Consider the following 19,224-nt stretch of genomic DNA (forward strand, 5'->3'; position numbering starts at 1 on the left):
TAGCCAGACTGGCGCAGAAGAACAAACTACTGGCGCAAAAGAACAAACTATCAGGGCGCATTCCAGGTCAAGCGGTTACAATTTAGGGTCAGCATAGCCTCCGGCATTTCCCAAAACATGATGGAGGACCTCCTGCAAGGGCTGCCTGTGATGGTTCCATATTTTGATGACGTGCTGATCTGTGGGTTGTCGGAAGAAGAGCTAGCTTCCCGGCTCTGGACCGTCCTGTCCAAGTTCCATGGTGCAGGTCTCCAAGTCGAGAAGGAGAAATGTCAACTGGGTGTTCCTGGAGTTCCTGCCGTATCTGTCCGGGACAAGATTGTCAGCCGTGTTTTGAACTGGGTGTGGAGGGGTAGCTGAAGGACAAGCCATTGGCTGTTTTTCACCATAAAGCAGCACTAACTGCCCACAAAGGCTGCCTACTGTGGGGGAATCGCATAGTGGTGCCCCCTAAGCTACCATGTCGTGTGTTGGCAGCTTTGCACATCAGCCACCCTGGAATTGTCCACATGAATGATCTGGCACCCAGCAATGTGTGGTGGCCAGGCATTGACAAGGACATAGAGAACTGGGTCAAGCATTGCGGCACATGCCAGGAAAATTGCCCAGAGATGCTGCAGGCTCCAATACAGGCATGGGAGTCAACTAGAACCCCAAGGTACGGGTTCACCTGGATTTTGCCGGCCCTTTCCAGGGTCAAAGATTCCTATTAGTCATGGACTCATATTCAAAGTGGCTTGAAGTGGCTCCCATGTCCTCGATGACTTTCAAGACTGTCATCAATGTCCTGAGGCAACTTTTTGCAATACACGGATTGCTGGACACACTGGTATCGGAAACAGGGCACAGTTTGTCTCTGAGGGATTCTGTGCCTTCACCACGAGCCTGATGGTCTGGCATGTTACTTCCACCTCATTCCATCCGTCCACCAATGGACAGGCTGAACGGATGATGCAATCAATTAAAGACGCACTCAAAAGGATAGTGCATGGAAGCTGACATCAGAGACTAGTGGAGTGGCTGTTCCACCAGCACAGTACCCCATTATTGGCCACCGGCTGAAGCCCAGCTGAACTCTTAATGGGATATCGCCTTACTTCCATCCTTGACCGTTTGAACCCGGACCTCACCACGACCCAGCCTTCAGACCCACGCACTCCTTCACAAGTGGAGCCAAGCTCTACATCCACAAGAATGTGGGAGGTCCCCACTGGATTCTGGCTACGATTCTATGGAAAACAGGACCAGTGTCATATGAAGTCCCGACCGAGGGTGGAAAACTGCTACGTTGCCACATCAACCAGCTGCGGGACCACTTTCCTGCCCTCAACACAGCCTCACCTCAATTGAGCAATGCTGAGCGTGATAACATCGAGCCAGATGACAGCCCCATGGGGAGCAACCTGAAACCAGCACCAGAGGTGCAAAAGTCCCAGGAGATGCCAGAGACACCAACCACGCCACCTCCAACATCACCACAAGAAGAGGCGGTTCCAATCCCTTAACCAGCCACTCCTTGTCAGGAACCAGGCAGAAGACACCTCAGTGAGACCTTGTCAAGCCAATCCTCGAGGCCACCAGTAGTGAAATCCAAAAGGAAGCTTGATTCAAGAGTCTAGCACAAAGTTCGTTGAAGCAAACGTCTTGGCAGACACAAAGCACCATAAACCCCAAAGGGCATGTATACAGTGGACCAGATAGGGGAGGGGGAAGAGGGATACCTGGACGGGAGGGTGCAAGGGTGGGAAGGCACAAAGGCGGGAAGGGCCATTGGTTACCAGCAGGGCCAGCTGTCTCCCACTTTGAAGTGAGACAATGTGTTGATACTTTGCAGATATTACAAGGTCATTAGGAGCAGGATGAGAACAGGAAAGACATGTTCTTTCTATCACCCAGAGACTTTGGTATGCGAAGGAGGGCCAGGGCTAGCAGCGGTTTTATTGCTTTATGGCCCCGGCCTGGGAGACTCCTGGGGAACACAGGTGAAACATGGGTCATGGGTTGTGGGGTTCATGGGTTGTGGGGTTCATGGGTTGTGGGGGTTTTTAGGATGTTTTATTGTATTAGGGATTTTGGGGGTTTTTATGATATGAGGCTTGTGGGAGTGGCAGCCTATAAGTCGAATAGATAGATAGATAGATAGATAGATAGATAGATAGATAGATAGATAGATAGATAGATAGATAGAGAGAGAGAGAGAGAGAGAGAGAGAGAGAGAGAGAGAGAGAGAGAGCCAGCAGAAACAGCATCCTGCCCTCCTCCAAGTGACAACCTTTCAAATACTTAAAGAGGGCTATCATGTCCCCTCTCAACCTCCTTTTCTCCAGGCTGAACATTCCCAAGTCCCTCAACCTATCTTCATAGGGCTTGGTCCCTTGGCCAGAAACATAGAATTATAGAGTTGGAAGCCGCCATACAGGCCATCTAGTCCAATCCCCTGCTCAACGCAGGATCAGCCCAAAGCATCCTAAAGCATCCAGGAATTGTGTGCATCCAATCTTTGCTTGAAGACTGCCAGTGAGGGGGAGCTCACCACCTCCTTAGGCAGCCTATTCCACTGCTGAACTACTCAGACTGTGAAAAAATTTTTTCCTGATATCTAGCCTATATCATTGTACTTGAAGTTTAAACCCATTACTGCGTGTCCTCTCCTCTGCAGCCAGCAGAAACAGCATCCTGCCCTCCTCCAAGTGACAACCTTTCAAATACTTAAAGAGGGCTATCATGTCTCCTCTCAACCTCCTTTTCTCCAGGCTGAACATTCCCAAGTCCCTCAACCTATCTTCATAGGGCTTGGTCCCTTGGCCACAGATCATCTTCGTCACTCTCCTCTGTACCCTTTCAATTTTATCTACGTCCTTCTTGAAGTGAGGCCTCCAGAACTGCACACAGTACTCCAGGTGTGGTCTGACCAGTGCCATATACAATGGGACTATGACATCTTGTGATTTTGATGTGATGCCCCTGTTGATACAGCCCAAAATGGCATTTGCCTTTTTTACTGCTGCATCACACTGCCTGCTCATGTTTAGCTGGTATCCTCCTGTGAGAAGAGGTAAGGAGGGAGGGCGGAGAGCTCTTTGTGCATGTTTGTGTGTGTATTTGGGGGGAAAGACTGGGGAGTAGGTTGGGGAAGGAAGAGGGGAGGAGAGAGAGGGGAGGGGGAAATGGGGAGGGAAGGGGTCTGCTTGTGTGTGTTTGTATGAGTGTGTGTATTTATAAGAGAGAGAGGGAGGGAGGGAGGGAGGGAGGGAGAGGGATAGACTAAAGATATCTTGAGCAGGTATGTGTTCCACATACCTGTGAGAGCCTGGGTGTCACTACCTTTATTTGAGGAGAGGTACCAGCAGCTGAGCTGCAAATTTGGTGTCTCTACCTCAAAAAGGAGTGTGCCCCCCTCAATCCCTTATCAATTTTCCATTATACCCTATGGGTACCATTGACTTTAATGGTCCTCATGGGTGACAATGAAGCAAAAAATATTTGGGTTTCCTGGATATTTACCAGTATTGGGATTCAAGAATATCAGGAAATGCCAATATTTTTCAGGTGTTCTGCATAAACCTAATGCACAGTAACTACAAATTTAAAACAACATTTGTATAAAGAGGGATTTGTATCACAAGATATCCTTTAAGATGTTGCATCCAGCAACAAATGCAAGATATACGTATAACTAGTTGGAAAGCCCGCTGCAGGCAGAAATGCAGCAGGCGCTAGTGGGAGGCAGGGAGGGGGAGGTAAGGCTGGGGAGGCTCGGAGAGGGCTCCCGGTCACTTGGCAATGGCTCCCTCCCCAGGCAGCAGGTCTCGGGCATGGTGGGGTCCCAAGGCGGTGGGACTTACTGTGTTTGGGTGGCGCGGGCGTGGCCTCGGCACCACCACGGGTTCACTGTTGCAGCGGCTGTTGCCTCCCTATACTTGCCACAGCATCCTTGCCACCAGCTCAGCCTCCTCTTCAGCAGTGGTGGCTTTTGGGAGGGGCAGGCTGCCTTGCGCTGCTGCCTCTCTTTTCACTGCCACCACCCTCGCCGCCACATCCTCCTTCTTGCCACAGCCGTCAGCTCCAGCAAGGGCTGGTGGCGTTCTCTGGGCTGGCTTGGTCCCACCCTCGCCACCACCTCCACCTCTGTCTTGCCACAGCCAGTGGCTCCAGTGTTCTCAGGCTGGCCCCTTCTCACATGCACCACTGCCGCCTCCTTCTTGTCATGGTTCCTGTGAGGGCAGGCCATGTAGGGGACAGCACAATCAGGGTGCGGCCAGTTAATTGGCCCAGATTTAAGTCTGGACACTATCGGGTGGGTCAGACATGCTCCACTCCCCCGGGCAGTTTCCCAAATATATATAGGAAACCATTGATAAGGATAACCACTAGACTAATTTCACATGCAATAAGCAGTTGACCCTGAGGGCCCAGAGGGCCTTCTTTGGTAGTCTAAATAATAACTACACACACTGAAAGTATAAAACATCTGTACCAGGCAAGGGAGGTTGCAGATGAACCAATGAAATCGTGTAGCTCCAAATGATAGTTATAAAGTTTTGTTGTCAATCAAGCCTGTATATGGTTTGTACAACCATTCTGCTCTTGGCTGTTACTCTATTCAAAGTTGTGTCCTTGTGTCAACCAAAAGTTTTCTTTCTGTAAACAAAACAGCACCTAAAGCATACAAAAAACACCAGAAAAAAAATCTACTGATTTTTGACTAGAATGTTCTTTGGCCCCAGACAATGAAATATGTTGGAACTAGTAATCAAGCCCGCTGCAGCTAAATGCAGCGGGCGCTAGGTACTTACTGTGGGTGGGTGTCTTTCCTCGGCGTCGGTGTTTCAGCGGTGGCTGGCTTGGTCGTCATCGTCGGCGGGCTTCTTTCGGCGGCGCCGGCCTGACGCAGCGAGAGCCGCTTTGTGCCTCTCGCCGCGCCAGGCCACCAGGCAGGGAACCCCCGGCAGCCGCGCCTCGCGCGACTGCCGGGGGCTCCCTCGGGCGGCGGCTTGGGCAGCGGCTTGGTCGTTGTCGTCGTCGTCGGGCTTCTTTTGGCAGCACCGGCCTGACGCGGCGAGAGGCGCTTCGCACCTCTCGCTGCATCAGGCCGTCAGGCAGGGAACCCCCGGCAGCCACGCTTCGCGCGACTGCCGGGGGCTTCCTCGGTCGGCGGCCTGATGCGGCAAGAGGCGCTTTGCGCCTCTCGCCGCATCAGGCCGGGAGCAACTGTGCGCGGCTCGCAGTTGCTGGGGCTGGGAATCGGAAAACACATCCTGGGAGTTGTCCGACATGCTGACTTTGGCCACCAAAGCCAGATTTTCTTTTAGGGTTTTTTTCCTATCCATTTTAGCATTTGGGTTGGGGTAGTGACTTCACCTCAGATACTCTGGTTTTCTTTCCCACAGAGTTGCCTGCCGTGGCTCAGGTCTGGGCACAAGATCTTGGAAGGAGAAACACTCTCCATGATACTCACTAAAGGAATGATTCCTGTGGGGGTGGTCAGAGATGTGGGCATAACTGGGGTTGGTGGCTGTCAAGATCCCGCGTTATGGTCTTGCCATGCAATGCCTTTTGACCTGCTTCAGATGTCATAATCTGCTTAACCTGTTTTATGCTTTGGCTAAATGATGTTCCCTTTGACCTGTCTTTAACTTGTGTCAAATTAAGCAGTGGGTTCTCCCAACTCCCTTGCAGGTATTTATCATCTTGACCTTGTAGGACTGATTTGTGGTCTTAAGAATGCCAAGTAGTCTCTGGGACTTAGTGTGCATTTTAAACTTGGGAAATTGATCTGAGAAAATAAGAGCCTGGCATGTTAAGAGCACACCAGGATTTGAATTGTGGGGAGGGACTGCAAGGGTGCTTGTAGTTTGGTGTTTTAATTCTGGCAAGGAAAAGCCTTGCCCTCTGTCCATTGGCTATCTATATTACAGAGAATCTTTTCCCACAATGAGTCTGCTTATTGAGGTCTTGACAGGGACTCGACAGTGGCTCAGTTTCCCCATGTTCCATTAAGTCTGCAGGTTCAGTGATCACAGACTCCAAGTCTTCAAAACAGCTCTTTTTATTTAGCAACTCCAGCAACGGACTACAACTACTGAACAGAAAAAAAGCAGGCAAACTCATGCACTTTTATACCTTTCAGGCAGCCAGCTGCTGCCTCTGATTGGCTCTAAGCAGAGCAATCTGATTGGCCCTTGCGTGTAAACGAATCAGCGCATGCGAGAAGTCAAACAACAAGAGCGCCAATCTGGCCATTAGGGGCAGATCCTGTTCCCGCGCGAGGAGTTTTGAACGTGACATGTGACCTCATGTGGCCAATGTGCGTGTCCCCTACTGCCCACCACCAATCAGGAGCCGGCTAGTCCCTTTGTCTTTGTGTGCTGGAAGGTATATGATCCGTTGCACCCTGCACCTCGCACCTCCATTTTGCTTAGCTACTCACGAAGACAGCATGGAATCTTCTTCACAGTCGTCGTCCGTCCAGGCAACCGGCAGGGGGCCAACATGGAGGGACGCCGAGATCAGGGACCTGATCGCTATTTTTTCAGAAGAGAAAATCCAGGACGCCTTCCAGTCCTCACACAGGAATCGGGAGGTGTTTGAGCAAGTGGCCATTAGGATGCGTGCCCTGGGCCACAACAGGACCGGCCTTGAATGCCGGTCAAAAACAAAGACCATGCGGGCGGAGTACATGCGGGCCGTGAACCACAATAAGGGTTCCGGCAACGCTAAAGTGACCTGCCCGTATTTCGAGGAGCAGCGGCCACTGTACGGCGACGGGGACGGAGCCGGCAGGCCGAAGCGCGTCGGGAGGAGCCTGAAGGTGATTCGTAGGCCGGCTGCCCCGGTGGAGGAACCACCCGCTGAGGAGGATCCCGGAGAGGGCACCTCGTCCACAGTCCGGCCTCCACCCCAGGTCCAGCAACGCGGTGCGGACATCGTGACGCTGGACCTACTCGCCATCGTTCCTGGGGAGCCAGAAGAAATTCCGCAGCAGACGCCCCTTGCCTCCGGTAAGCACTTTTATTTTAATTTCACATTTAATTTTGAGCAAATGTGTGTTCTGACGTTTGGGAATCGTTTTCTCGTGTGTTCGTTGCAACGCATAAGATGGTAGGCTGTTTGTGGACTGCTTGCTGTGGTGGCTTTTTAAAACGGTAATGTTTAACCAACAACCCAAAAAGTTTTGCAGCATGCCTCAGCCATAGGCCTTCTGCAGTGCTTTAGCCACTACTTTGGGAGCTTGCTGTGTGGTTCAGGTTGTATGCTTGCTCCTTTTTCACTATTTTCTGCTCTTGTCCACAGAGACACAGATGCCAGGGACGGGGCCCCTCGAGTCTCCAGCAGCGGTGGACGAGGATAGTGATTCGGGGGCATCAACAAACATTGGTAAGTATCAGTTACAATAAGGGGGGGGGGCTTTTAACTGCTTTGTGCTTTTCTGTTTGTGCAGGGCAGCAGCACTGCTAAGAGACAGAAGAGAGTCCCTCTACGTTGCTGCTTTAGGGTTTGAAGCTTGCTTTGCCACCCTTTGGTCCTAGATCTGTTTTTTTTCTTCTTCGCAGATTTCATACCCGGGACACAGGAGGAGGAGGAGCGTGGGGTGGCTGGACCTCCTGCCCAGCGCAGGCGGATACAGATTCAAGATGGTGAGCGTGCATGAACTGTTCCTTTCGAGCCATAGCTGAAGGACAATGTCGCAAGCCACTAACCATGTGCTCCCTTTTCATTGTTGTGAGTCTTGCTGTGAAAGTAGGCAAAGGAAAAAGCCCACCATGGGCAAACAAACACTAACCATGTGCTCCCCGGGCATTGTTTAGAGTCTTGGTTTAACAATATGGAAACAAAAAAGCCCACCATGTGCACCAGGGTGGGTTTTGACTGTCTCGATGGTACTAACAGTTCTGTTTCTCATTTTTTGCCAACAGAGGTTCTTTCAGATGAGGATGAACCAGCCCTGGGTCCAGCCAGCTCACCACCTAGAGGTGCTCTCCCAGCAGAGGAGAGGCTTGCGAGGGAACGCGGCAGGCTGAGGCGCGTCTCCATCTTGACAAGCGTTGGAGAGAGGATCCTTGAGCACTGCCAGGAGGAGTCAAGGCGTGCTGCGGCCGCCGACCAAGCAATGCTCGCCCTCATGGCCCAGGAGGGGAAAAAATTGAGGGCAATCCTTAGGGAGTCAAACCAATCCCTACGCGAAAGCGTGGAGGAGGTGCGCATGATAAGGAGACTTATGGAGAGGGCGGTCGTGGTAATGGAAACGGCCAACCCTCCACAGATCACCGTAAACGTCCCCCCCCCCCACACCAACACCACCACCTCCAGCACCCACCCCACCGACCCCGTCTCAGAATGCCTCCACCCAAACTAGAAGGAGGACTGTTCTCGGGAAGAGAATAATAAAACCGGCGGACAAGTTCTCCCCCTCCTAGTTTGGGCCAGTTTGTCTATTTAACTTTATCTGTGTTTGCTGTTGTTTGTTAAATAAAGTTTATATTTTTGACTCTGTCTCTGTGTACCCTACTGTAGAATCAGGAAGGCCGAAAGCGGCCTCTCTAGTGATTGTGTATATTCTGGTACTGTTGTGTGGGTTGGAGGTTGGAGGGGTGTCAGTTAAAGGCGTTTTAGGAGTGTGGGGTGAAAGGTGTGCGAGTGTAAGGAGTCACACTGGAGTCTTTTTCAGAAAATTTGCAATAACATTTTATTTTCAAAAACAGTTCAACAGGGGAAAAAAATTAGGGAATGTAACTTGGACCCCCCCACCACCACCCCCACCCTCCAGGAAAGCCAACTTTTTTTTAAACAAATATATATATTTAACAGGGATAAAAAATTAGGGAATGTAACTTGGACCCCCCCACCACCCCCCACCCCAAAACACACACAGAAAACAATACTCAAGTCCCACTGCTCCCCTCACCAGCCCCTTCCCCTCCGGCCTCCGCCATCTCCCTCACTCTTCTGCACAACCGTCCCATTGTTCCCCTGACTTTACGGCGGAACAAGTCTTCGTCCTCCTTCTTCTTAACTGTGTGGGGAGGGAGAACAAGTACACATTAGTGCCACACATATTTTCCAATCTGGAGTTTACATGGATACACTTTTTAGTGGCCTTAGCCACAGTGTGAGGAGAGTTGGGCAGTGGGGAACATAACCTACGTTCTTCCGCCTCCCTCTGCTGCCTCTGCCTCTCCATCTCCCCTTTTAGGTCAGCCACTTCTGCCTGCCCTGCAAATGGGTTCAAAACAAATGGTAAGCCATATATGTAGACTAAAGTCACACAACCCACACCCAAGCACAGGTGCAGTACTCACAGTCCCTTCTCTGCTGCTCGACTAGCCCCTCCAAGGATGTCACCCTGGCCTCCATGGCACGCATCCTGGCCTCCATTGTTTCTGCTATAGAAATCAAATAAAGAATTCAATCACACTTCAAATGGAAGCATCACGGCAGGCTCCCTTATGGCTCCATGGGGGTACACACACATGGGTCTCCCTCAAAGAAATAAAACTCTCACCTGCAGCCTGTCCTGAGGTGGAAGGTCCCTCTTCCTCCCCTTCCTCACGCTCAGGTAATTTGGCCACGGCAAGTTTTGATGGTGATTGTGTAGCTGGGCGAAGAAAAAGAGAATTCATAACTAAAAGCACACAAACCAAAGATAAAACACAGCTGATGGCCACACCACAATCAGAGCCAAAGCGCATTACCAAAGTGGTTCGACAGTACTGGCGGGCTAAGTCAGAGGGAGTTGACAGCATCTTAATACTTTCTCGAATATCATGTAGACAGTAGGGGAAAGAGGCATCTAGACATTCCATGCATGCTTAAGGGTAAAACATAACGAGGGCAGCACTCACCCATATGCCTCCTCATCTCCAGGGGGGGCTTCCCAGCCTTCTCCCATATCTGGACCATCAGATCGTGGAAGACCGTTCTCCCACTGGGCTGCGGAACCCCCCCCCCCCCACTGTTCTAGACTATTTAGGAAGTCCAGCTTCACCCTCTTAAATTTCGTCCGGACCTGCTCCCAGGTCCGGACGTAGCCCCTCTCCCTCAGCTTGGATGCCAACACCAGGTAAGCACCCTTGGTGTGGCAGTGGGTGCTGGCCATAAGGCGGCCAATGCTTTTGGACTGGAGAACCAGCTCCAGAAGTGCCTCAGCCTCGGCGCGCTGCCAGAAGGAGCCCTTCCGTGGCTTCGGCATCTTCGGAATGACGATTAGGCAACGAACATGCGTTGCTCCGATCGACCACCCCAATTTTAAATGTATCAAAGCCGCCCACCAATAAAATTATTCCTTGGAACATCAGTGGTTTTATCCTCCGGTTTGACAGGGGTCGCCAATACTTCCTGGCTACCCGCCTCCCCAACCTTTCCCTGTTCTGCGCTTCCATACTGTGTTTGTCAACTTCAGCGTGGAGTTAGCATGAAGGGTGCTTTTGTCAAAGTGCTTTTGGACCAGAGAATCCCCGTTTTTTTGCTGGCTAGGTACACAAACCGCACAAGACAAGGTTAAACAAAGAACACAAAACTTTATTCAACAACAGAGTAGGAAAAACAATTAAACACGCCTCCTGTTTCTGTAGAGGTGGGTGGCTATGGCGTCCCGAACCTTGCACCCCTCAGCATAGATCCTTTTTCTCCTTGCTTCAGGGATGTCTTGTGTGTCCTCAAGGACTACAGGATCAGGTTCATCCACAGGGAAGGGGATGTTATGTCCCTTGTCCTCGCATATGTTGTGCAAAATGACACATGCGATGATCAGCGGAGTCACATTGTCTATATGCACATGGAGTCGGGACATCAGGCAACGGAACCGGGACTTCAAACGTCCAAAGGCACGCTCCACTACATTCCTTGCCCGGGAGTGACTGAGGTTGTAGTGGCTCTGCACGTCTGTCCTTGGCCGCTTATAGGGAGTCATGAGCCAGCGTCGTAATGGGTAGGCTCCGTCCCCGAGCACCAACGCCGGCACACGCACTCCCTCAATGGTGGCGGTGGGGTTTCCTGGAACAAAGACCCCTTCGTCCATGGCTTTCCTGAGGTTCAATTCCCTGAAAACAAGGGCATCATGCCTCCTGCCACTCCACCCCACCTCGGCATCGATAAACCGGCCGGAGAAGTCCACAGTTCCTTGCAGGAGAACAGAACAAAAGTCCTTCCTGTTCCCGTACTCCTTTATGCTTCCCCCGGGGGCACGGATAGGGATGTGGCTTCCATCGACGGCCGCAAAACAATGCGGGAATCCAAGCCTGGCAAACCCGTCCATACTCTGGAATAAGGGAAAGAAAAGAATATAAGCCATGGCATGTCAGTGTGGGGTGTATCGCGTCTTCGTTGCTGACCTGTCAAACAAGAAAAAAAATTTAAAGGGCAAAGGGGATAGAATGACACTCACCGCTCCAAGCCGGTCTCCGAGGCACACGACTTTGCTGAACAATTCCGCCTCCATGGCGAGGCAGAACTCCTTAAGGATATCGCCAACCGTAGTGACTCCGAGTCCGAATTGCTGGGCTACTGTCTGGAAGTACTGAGGGGTGGCCAAGTACCACAATGCGACCGCCACCCTTTTTTCCACTGGCACGGGGCGCCGCATGCCAGTGATTTGCCTCTCCATGCGTCCACGTAGAGCCTCCACGAGTTCAAAAAATGTCCCCCTAGACATTCTAAAGTTGGCAATCCAGTGGTCATCATCCCAGCGAGCCCACACAAAATTTTCCCACCAGTCAGAGGATCTTTCGTCCACCCAGAACCGGGGGGGGGGGAACCGGACCTCTGCCAGAGCTTGCCAGTGCCTCTTTGCCGCCATGGTTGCCCGTTGAGAACGTCTTGTACTGCTGGTCATCGCTCTGGCAATACGTTCTCGGTATTCCTCTGAAGCAGCCCTCCTATGCTGCACAGTGGTGCGGATACGCTGGACCACCGCAAGCATCTGAGCCAACAATTGAACAATAATCCTCTCCATTGCAACGTTAACCTGTGCTGCGGGCAGTAGGCTACGCAAACAAAGAGAGGCCGACCGCGTGTCTGCCCAGGTGCATATAAGCAGGTAACCTGTGGGCGTGTACTGTGGGCGGGGATTAACCTATCAAACATATCAATGCATCAACCTCTGGTTCATAGAAAACAATAGAAAACACGTTCCAAGGGCGCCAATGATTGGACGATAACGCGTTGCTACGGGTTTTCCTGGGTTTTTTAAAAAAAAAGGGAACCCTGACAAGTCCGGCTTTAGGGTCGAGGTCAAAGGTGTGCCCGCAGTTTGATTGACGGGCACGGGAGGCCAGAAGCGCTAAAAAGGGACCTCCTTTGTAGCGAAAAGACGGAGAACCGGAAGCCTGTGGGTTACGAAAGTGATGAGAAGTGAAAGTGCTAAATTCCGCAAAAACCGCAGCTGTGCGTTACGGGCACAGCTAGTTACATTTCGCTAGTTGAAGTAGCGATTTCGCTAACAGCAACCAAATAGCAACTTCGAGCTCTGTGCGAAATGGCCCTTAGTTTAGGTTTATGTTTCATTAAGAAGTTTTCTTGGTGCTTTTGCAATTATTATTTATACTGAAGCCAGGCAAACAAAGGCAAATAAAATGTACTCCTAAAATCTTTGCATGGCAATAAATACCCTTTCCACTTTTAATTTGCACTGTTTTAAACTCTGGCTGGTTGCATACCCATCAAGTACAAATCCCAGAATGCCAACTCCTGGAGCCACCTCTTGGTGAGCAGATCCCTGTCCTACCAATCACATCTGTGCTCTTTGCTGGTCTCTTCCAGGAGGCCAAGAGAGCTTTTAGCAGCTGCCTGCCTGCCTGCCTGCCTGAAGACTGCAGAAGGGGATGGTGTCTCGTCCATCCAAGCAAGCAGCCCCACAACTCACCTGGCAGATGAGCCACTGAAAAGCGTTTGCTGCTGCTGCAGCTGCTGACCCAAGGCCTGCTCAGCTCCGCAGACAGATTAGGCTTCCAACCTGCTTGCATGTGTGACCTAGGCCCGGAGGAAGGCAGTCGCCCTGGGGAGTTCCTGAGTGGGGAGACCTGCACAGCATTCCAGGCGCGGGAAGGGTTGGGCAAGGGGCTGGCCTTGGCCTGTAGGGCCTCAGGCACCATCATTCCAGGAGCCAGAGAGCCAGTCTGGTTTCGCTTAAAGTAGGACTCGGCATCTTGGGCAACTGGGCGGAATGAAAGCCACTGCATGATGAAGCCCACATGTTGCAACATGATTTGCCCCTAAGAAATTGTCCGCTTGGCAAAAGATTCCGTTTTTAAATTTTTTTCCATTGCCTTCTGACCTTTTGAAAGAGTACTTGTGATCATATCGTTCAGAGTTCTCTTTGCAGCCACTGGGATAATAACTGGTTTTCTGTGGGGGATTTCCCCATTCCTGCTGGGCATTAGAGGTCCTTTGGCCCCCTGCAAGCATGCCGCCTGCAGGCCACAAGCTGCTCCCACAGTGTTTAATTCTGACTTTCTGCTCCACACCTCTGAAACCTGATCTGGCTGTAGGAATCCACTTCCTACCCTACCTAATAGCTTCAGACTGACATGTCATTCTGGCAAGGCAAGAGCCTCAGCCTCTTGTGCAAACTCTTCTGCTGTTGATGTTGAGTTTGCACACCAGAGATCCCTACACCTCTTAGACTCTATGCTGGCATGTCCATAGGGAAGGCCCTCATACAGGTAGTGGCCCAATTTAAGGGAGATCCCCGGGCATGCACCAAAGAGCATGTGGTCCACCACCAGCCTCATGTTAAATCAAGACTCAGTGGCAGATGTGGGAGGAAGGGCTGCCAGCCTCCAGATGGGCAGCCAACAAACTATAAGGGGAACATGGACCGTGTCCTAAGCCAAGCTTTTGCAACCAGGATTTAGTGGAACCCTGGGGTTTCTTGACAGCCCTGGAAGGGTTTCCTAAATGGGTGGGAGTTAATTAACTTTTTATATGTAACTTACATTTTTAAAACATTTATCAGGTGATATGACCATATATGGTCATGTCAAACCCCCTTGTAAAATGGCCAATGATGGGCCTGGAGGGGGAGGGAAGGGGAGGGGCCCTGGGTGGGCGTGTCCACAACTCAGCTTCCCAACCATATTCTGCACAATCGTGCCACTTCTGGAGTTTCTCAAAGCCTGAAGAATGTTTCAGGGGTTTCTCTATGGTAAAAAAGTTGAGAAAGGCTGCACTAAGCCAACAGAAATTGAAAGGTCCATGTAAACCCAGATGCCTAACCAAATAATATAGAACATATAGTGTATCATCTTTAAACCGCCCGTGGCGCCGCAGGCGCCACGGACTAAATAAAAGAGTAAGGGCTGTGTGGGAGGAGTTAGGGTGGGAGGAGTTATCTCTGTCTGGGATAAAAACTCAGAGGAGCGAATCAGGAGCTGCTTCGCGGCTGCCACGCAGGAGCCTCACCCCACTTCCCTGGGCTCAGGGAGAATCGCTTTCCCTCCGCCCACAGGATGCCCTTTCCGAACTCTCCTCGCTCGCCCCTCAAACCGCGCTTGCCGCCGCTGCGGCCCGACCTCCAACAATGACACACAGCTCAGCGGCCTGCGAACGACCCGACGCCCGCGCTCCGACATCGCCGCCACACGGAGAGGCCACCGCTGACATGATGGGGCCACCGACCACCCGACGCCGGACCCCATGCCTTACCTGCTCGCCTATGGTGCCTCCTCGCCGCCACGACAATGACGCTGCCGAGCCGCCGCCCGCGCTCCAAAATGGCCGCGCCGACCACCAACAGGCCGACGACCCGCTGCCCACTTCAATGGCCGCCCAGCCAACACAGTCCCCGACCTCCGCCAGTCGACACTGCCGCAGTGCCCAGCCTGGACCCTGCAAGGTGGCACCCGAGATGCCGACGCTGATGACGAGCCCCTCCGCGGGAACCTGTACACCGCCGGGACCAGCCTGCATGCTCCCCGCCGTCCCACCTTTGCCAGCGCCGCTACACCCAGCCTACGACCTCCACGATCGCCCCCGGCACGAGGACCACTTCACAGATGACGACGCGCCCAGCCAACGCCCTCGAAGATCGCCACCGACAGGAGGAGGCCGCCGCCGAGCCGCTCTGCGGGACGCACGGCCCCAGACATCGCCGCACGCCCTTTGCTTCGCCGCCCGCAATCCACCACGCCGCCCCCTGCTCCACGCTCAGTCCTCACTCTCCCTTCCACCACAACATGGCTGCGAACGCCCTCCTCGCCTCCTTCACGCCGCAGATGCCTCGCCCAGGTATGTTCCCGCGCGGTAGACTCACACCATGCCCTTCTTCCCCTTGCCTCCCTGCCCACACAGAACTCTTTCCACATCACCACGCCGTCCATCGCCCCTTTCTAAGGCCCATTTTATTGCTTTTTAAAATGGGCTTAAAATCTAGTTCAACAATAATATATTAATGAACAATGCAGTTAGTACCTAGACAAATACGAATCATCATCATTGCTCTAACAAGCCAAAAATGTACGCAAGCAGATAATACAGTAATGAAGAATCCTGAGAATAACAGAATGTGAACACAGCGACCACGGTTTGCCAGCCAAATGCAACACAAAGGGAGGCTGCCTTATTTTCTAACAAAAGAGTGTTCAAGGAGAATTCATGTCCAATGCGCGTTTTGCCCCACATCAGGTTTCTATAAGGGGCAAACCTCCAAAAACAATATTATAAATGTTACAAAACAAAATGTGCCATGTTTAAATACACAAATTTACAACCAGCAAAATATTGTGATGTAAATATCCCCAGGCAGAAAAATGTTTTGGTGTCTTACCAATGCTGCAATTCTGAATGAATCACAAAAAGACTTCTAACGCTGTTGGAACATACCTAAACACAACAAATAATAAAAAGTTGATGACAATATTTATGCATACAAAAAGAATTATAAATAGCAAAAAATGTAAATAGCTTACCGCTAATATATCTCAAAGAACATATATATGTGAATAAAGGTTTCTGAATCTGAATCTTGAAGAACATGACCAGTTTTTCAAAGTGAAACTGAAACATAAAGAATAATGACAAACTGATGAGCACAAACACTATGGGTTGGTGGGAGGGAAGTGGGCTCCATCTGAGCTAACGTAACTGAAGAAGAAGAAGAGTTGGTTCTTATATGCCGCTTTTCCCTACCCGAAGGAGGCTCAAAGCGGCTTACAGTCGCCTTCCCTTTCCTCTCCCCACAACAGACACCCTTTGGGGTGGGTGAGGCTGAGAGAGCCCTGATATTCCTGCTCGGTCAGAACAGTTTTATCAGTGCCGTGGCGAGCCCAAGGTCACCCAGCTGGTTGTATGTGGGGGAGCGCAGAATCGAACTTGGCATGCCAGATTAGAAGTCTGCACTCCTAACCACTACACCAAACTGGCTCTCTCTGAAGCTGGAAAATCAGATTGGGTGAGTGTGTGTGGATGTGTCAATAATAGATTGAATTGGCTTTTATGTTTGTATTTTTAAATATGATTATGTTTGTTTCTCTGTGTGCTTGTATGATAGTCAAGCAGCTGTGTATGAAAATAGGAACCATGCATTAAAATACAGATGCATTAATCCAATGTTCTGTGCATACATTGTGAAAAATCAGCAGAAGATTTTGCTACACTAACTTCATTGATTGCACACCCAAAACAAATGTGTCTATTCAGAAAAGGAGTTTGGTGGCCTGGGAGTGACTACGGGCCACTCCTCCGAGCTGCTTGGGGCAGTCTACATACCCCTCTGCCTCTTCCCACCCCACCCCACTGTTGGTATAATGTACCAAGTGACAGCTAACAGCGTGAAGTTGATCAAACTGATCTAACTGACAGGTACTGATCATGTGAGAAGTGTCAGGTGGACAGGAATGACACAGCACAAATGCTTCTATTGGCTGGATAGAAAGCTGATGCAACATTAGAGAAGGTTGCATGTACATAGGTTGTGTATATAAGGAATGATGGGAAAGCTGTTCTTCCCTCTCTGAAATGCCATTGTGCGCGCAGCACTCTGCTGGATAACCTGTAAATATTCTGTACATAATATAACTGCTAAGGAACCTACAAACCTGTGTTTGCTTGTGTTCTTCTGTCACATCGAGGTGACAAACCACTACAACGGCTTCCGCTTTACAACAACGCCAACAGGGCTATGGGCCCAGAGGTTCCAGAGGTTGCAGTGGTTGCAGTGGTGAGTTTGTGGCAGTGGTGTTATCCTGAGTGCTTGGATGTCTGCTGAGGAGTAGCAGTTATCTGCCGGTGCGGAAGGTACGGAGGCAGGTGGGAAGAGAGACGTGTTGATGAGTTCTCCAGCTGCGATGGCGAGCACAGCTGCTATCCCCGTGGAGAAGCTCAACTCGGAAAACTACAATGTGTGGGCGCTGCGGATGAAGCATTATCTAACCAGAGAAGGGCTCTGGAGGTATGTGGAGAATCCCCCTCCCAAACCGAGTTCACAGGAAGAGGTGGCTGATAAGAGGGCTCTTGCTACAATTGTGTTAGCTGTGAATGATCAACAATTGCTGCATATCTACAATGCTGACTCTGCGAGCGAGGCATGGACTGCTCTGAGCAATGTTTATCTCCAGGACTCGGCCGGTACGCTGATATCTCTGTCAAGGAGGTTGTATAGAACTCAGATGCTGCCAGGTCAGTCTGTGAGATCACATATTGATGCTCTGGGTGAGTGCTTTCGTAATTTGGAGCTTAGAGGAAAAGATACCTCGAAATTGGATCGCATTTTCATTCTGCTTTCATCTCTGTTACCTGAGTTTGAACCAGTCGTTTCCAGCCTGGAGGGCTATGAAGCACGTGATTTGGAATGGAGCCAAGTCACTGGGCGACTACAAGATTTTGAGTCCAGGCAAGTTGCCAAGGGAGTCTTATCTGTGTCTGGGCATATGGCCAAAGGAAAGTCGACTTCGTCTGTGGAATGTAAAGAATATTCCAGCTCCCAGGTGGCTTCTGTCTATTGTAAACCAAGCAACTTTCAAAAGCAGGAGAAGGTGTCTGGGAGAGTGAGAAAGTGCTGGATTTGTCAGTCAACGGGACACATTGCTCGTTTCTGTTCAAAAGCTAATTCCCAATCGGTGAAGGATGTTACAAATAGTGCCCAAAGGATAATGGGTACTGCTACGATCAAGCTCGTGAACACAGCATTACCCTCAGGAGGGGACTGGGTAATCGACAGCGGAGCTACAGGGATCTTCTGCAATGACCAGAGGCTGCTGACAGACATTCAGACATCTCAGCTAAAGGAAGTGCGGCTGGCTGATGGACAAACAAGAGAAGTTGTCTGTATGGGTTCACTATATCTCCCACAACTTAATTGTACTTTTAAGAATGTAATGTGTGTTCCCTCACTTCGTTCCAATCTCCTAAGTGTGTCTGTCTTAACAAGGGAAATGTTTGATGTCATATTCACTAAGAAGGGGTGTTCAATTTGGAAAGAAGGAAAGGAGTTGGTGCAGGGGAGTTTGTCTGATGGTGTGTATCTGTTAAAGGAGACTTCAGAAAGTGCACAGGTTGTTGATAACACTCCCATTCACAATAATTGTATACATTTATTGCACCGAAGGACTGGGCATATAGGATACTCAGCATTGAAAAAAAACCTTAGATATTCTTGGGGTTGGTGACATCTCGGAGTGTACAAATTATTTGGATTGCCAGGTGTGTAAGGAAGTAAAAGCCAAGGCGTATCCAGTGGCTAAAAGAAGCACAAGAGTAACACATAGACCTCTTGAGCTAATACACATGGATCTTATGGGAAAGATGCCATTTAGTGTCTCAGGACGGCAGTACATGCTTTGTATAGTGGACGATTATAGCAGGTTCTGCTGGACACTAACTATGAGGCACAAGTCAGACACATTCAAGCTATTTAAAACCTGGTGTCTTAAAACACAAAAGCAGTTGGGGTGTCAACTGTCCTCCATACAAACAGATTTTGGGGGTGAGTTTATTTCTCATGATTTTGAGCAGTGGCTGGAGAAAAATGGCATCAGCCATAGGATAGCAAATCCTGGGTGTCCCAGTGAAAATGGAGTGGCTGAAAGACATATAGGCAGACTGCAGACAGTCATGTGGTGTATGTTAAAAGACACAAGGTCGTCTACGTGTCTGTGGGCAGAGGCTGTCAGTGCGGCCTGTTATGTATGTAACCGTGTGTGGTCGAGTTCTGTTAATCACATTCCATACTTCCTATTGTATGGAAAACTGCCTAAGTTGAACTACTTGCGAGTGTTTGGGTCTGGGGCTTGG

At 50.5% G+C, this 19,224-nt stretch overlaps 1 long non-coding RNA gene across 1 annotated transcript; it reads right to left on the bottom strand.

Annotated features, from left to right (window-relative positions):
* Positions 1 to 8,934: 8,934 nt before the first annotated feature.
* On the bottom strand, positions 8,935 to 12,952 carry LOC143819054 (uncharacterized). The gene is made up of 5 exons (XR_013224744.1): positions 12,860 to 12,952; positions 9,503 to 9,595; positions 9,300 to 9,383; positions 9,145 to 9,213; positions 8,935 to 9,013 (listed from the first exon to the last, which is right to left on the bottom strand). It is a non-coding gene; the product is annotated as an uncharacterized LOC143819054 (long non-coding RNA).
* Positions 12,953 to 19,224: the final 6,272 nt, after the last annotated feature.

Source organism: Paroedura picta, chromosome 10, assembly GCF_049243985.1.
Source record: "Paroedura picta isolate Pp20150507F chromosome 10, Ppicta_v3.0, whole genome shotgun sequence".
Classification (NCBI taxonomy): Eukaryota; Metazoa; Chordata; class Lepidosauria; order Squamata; family Gekkonidae; genus Paroedura; species Paroedura picta.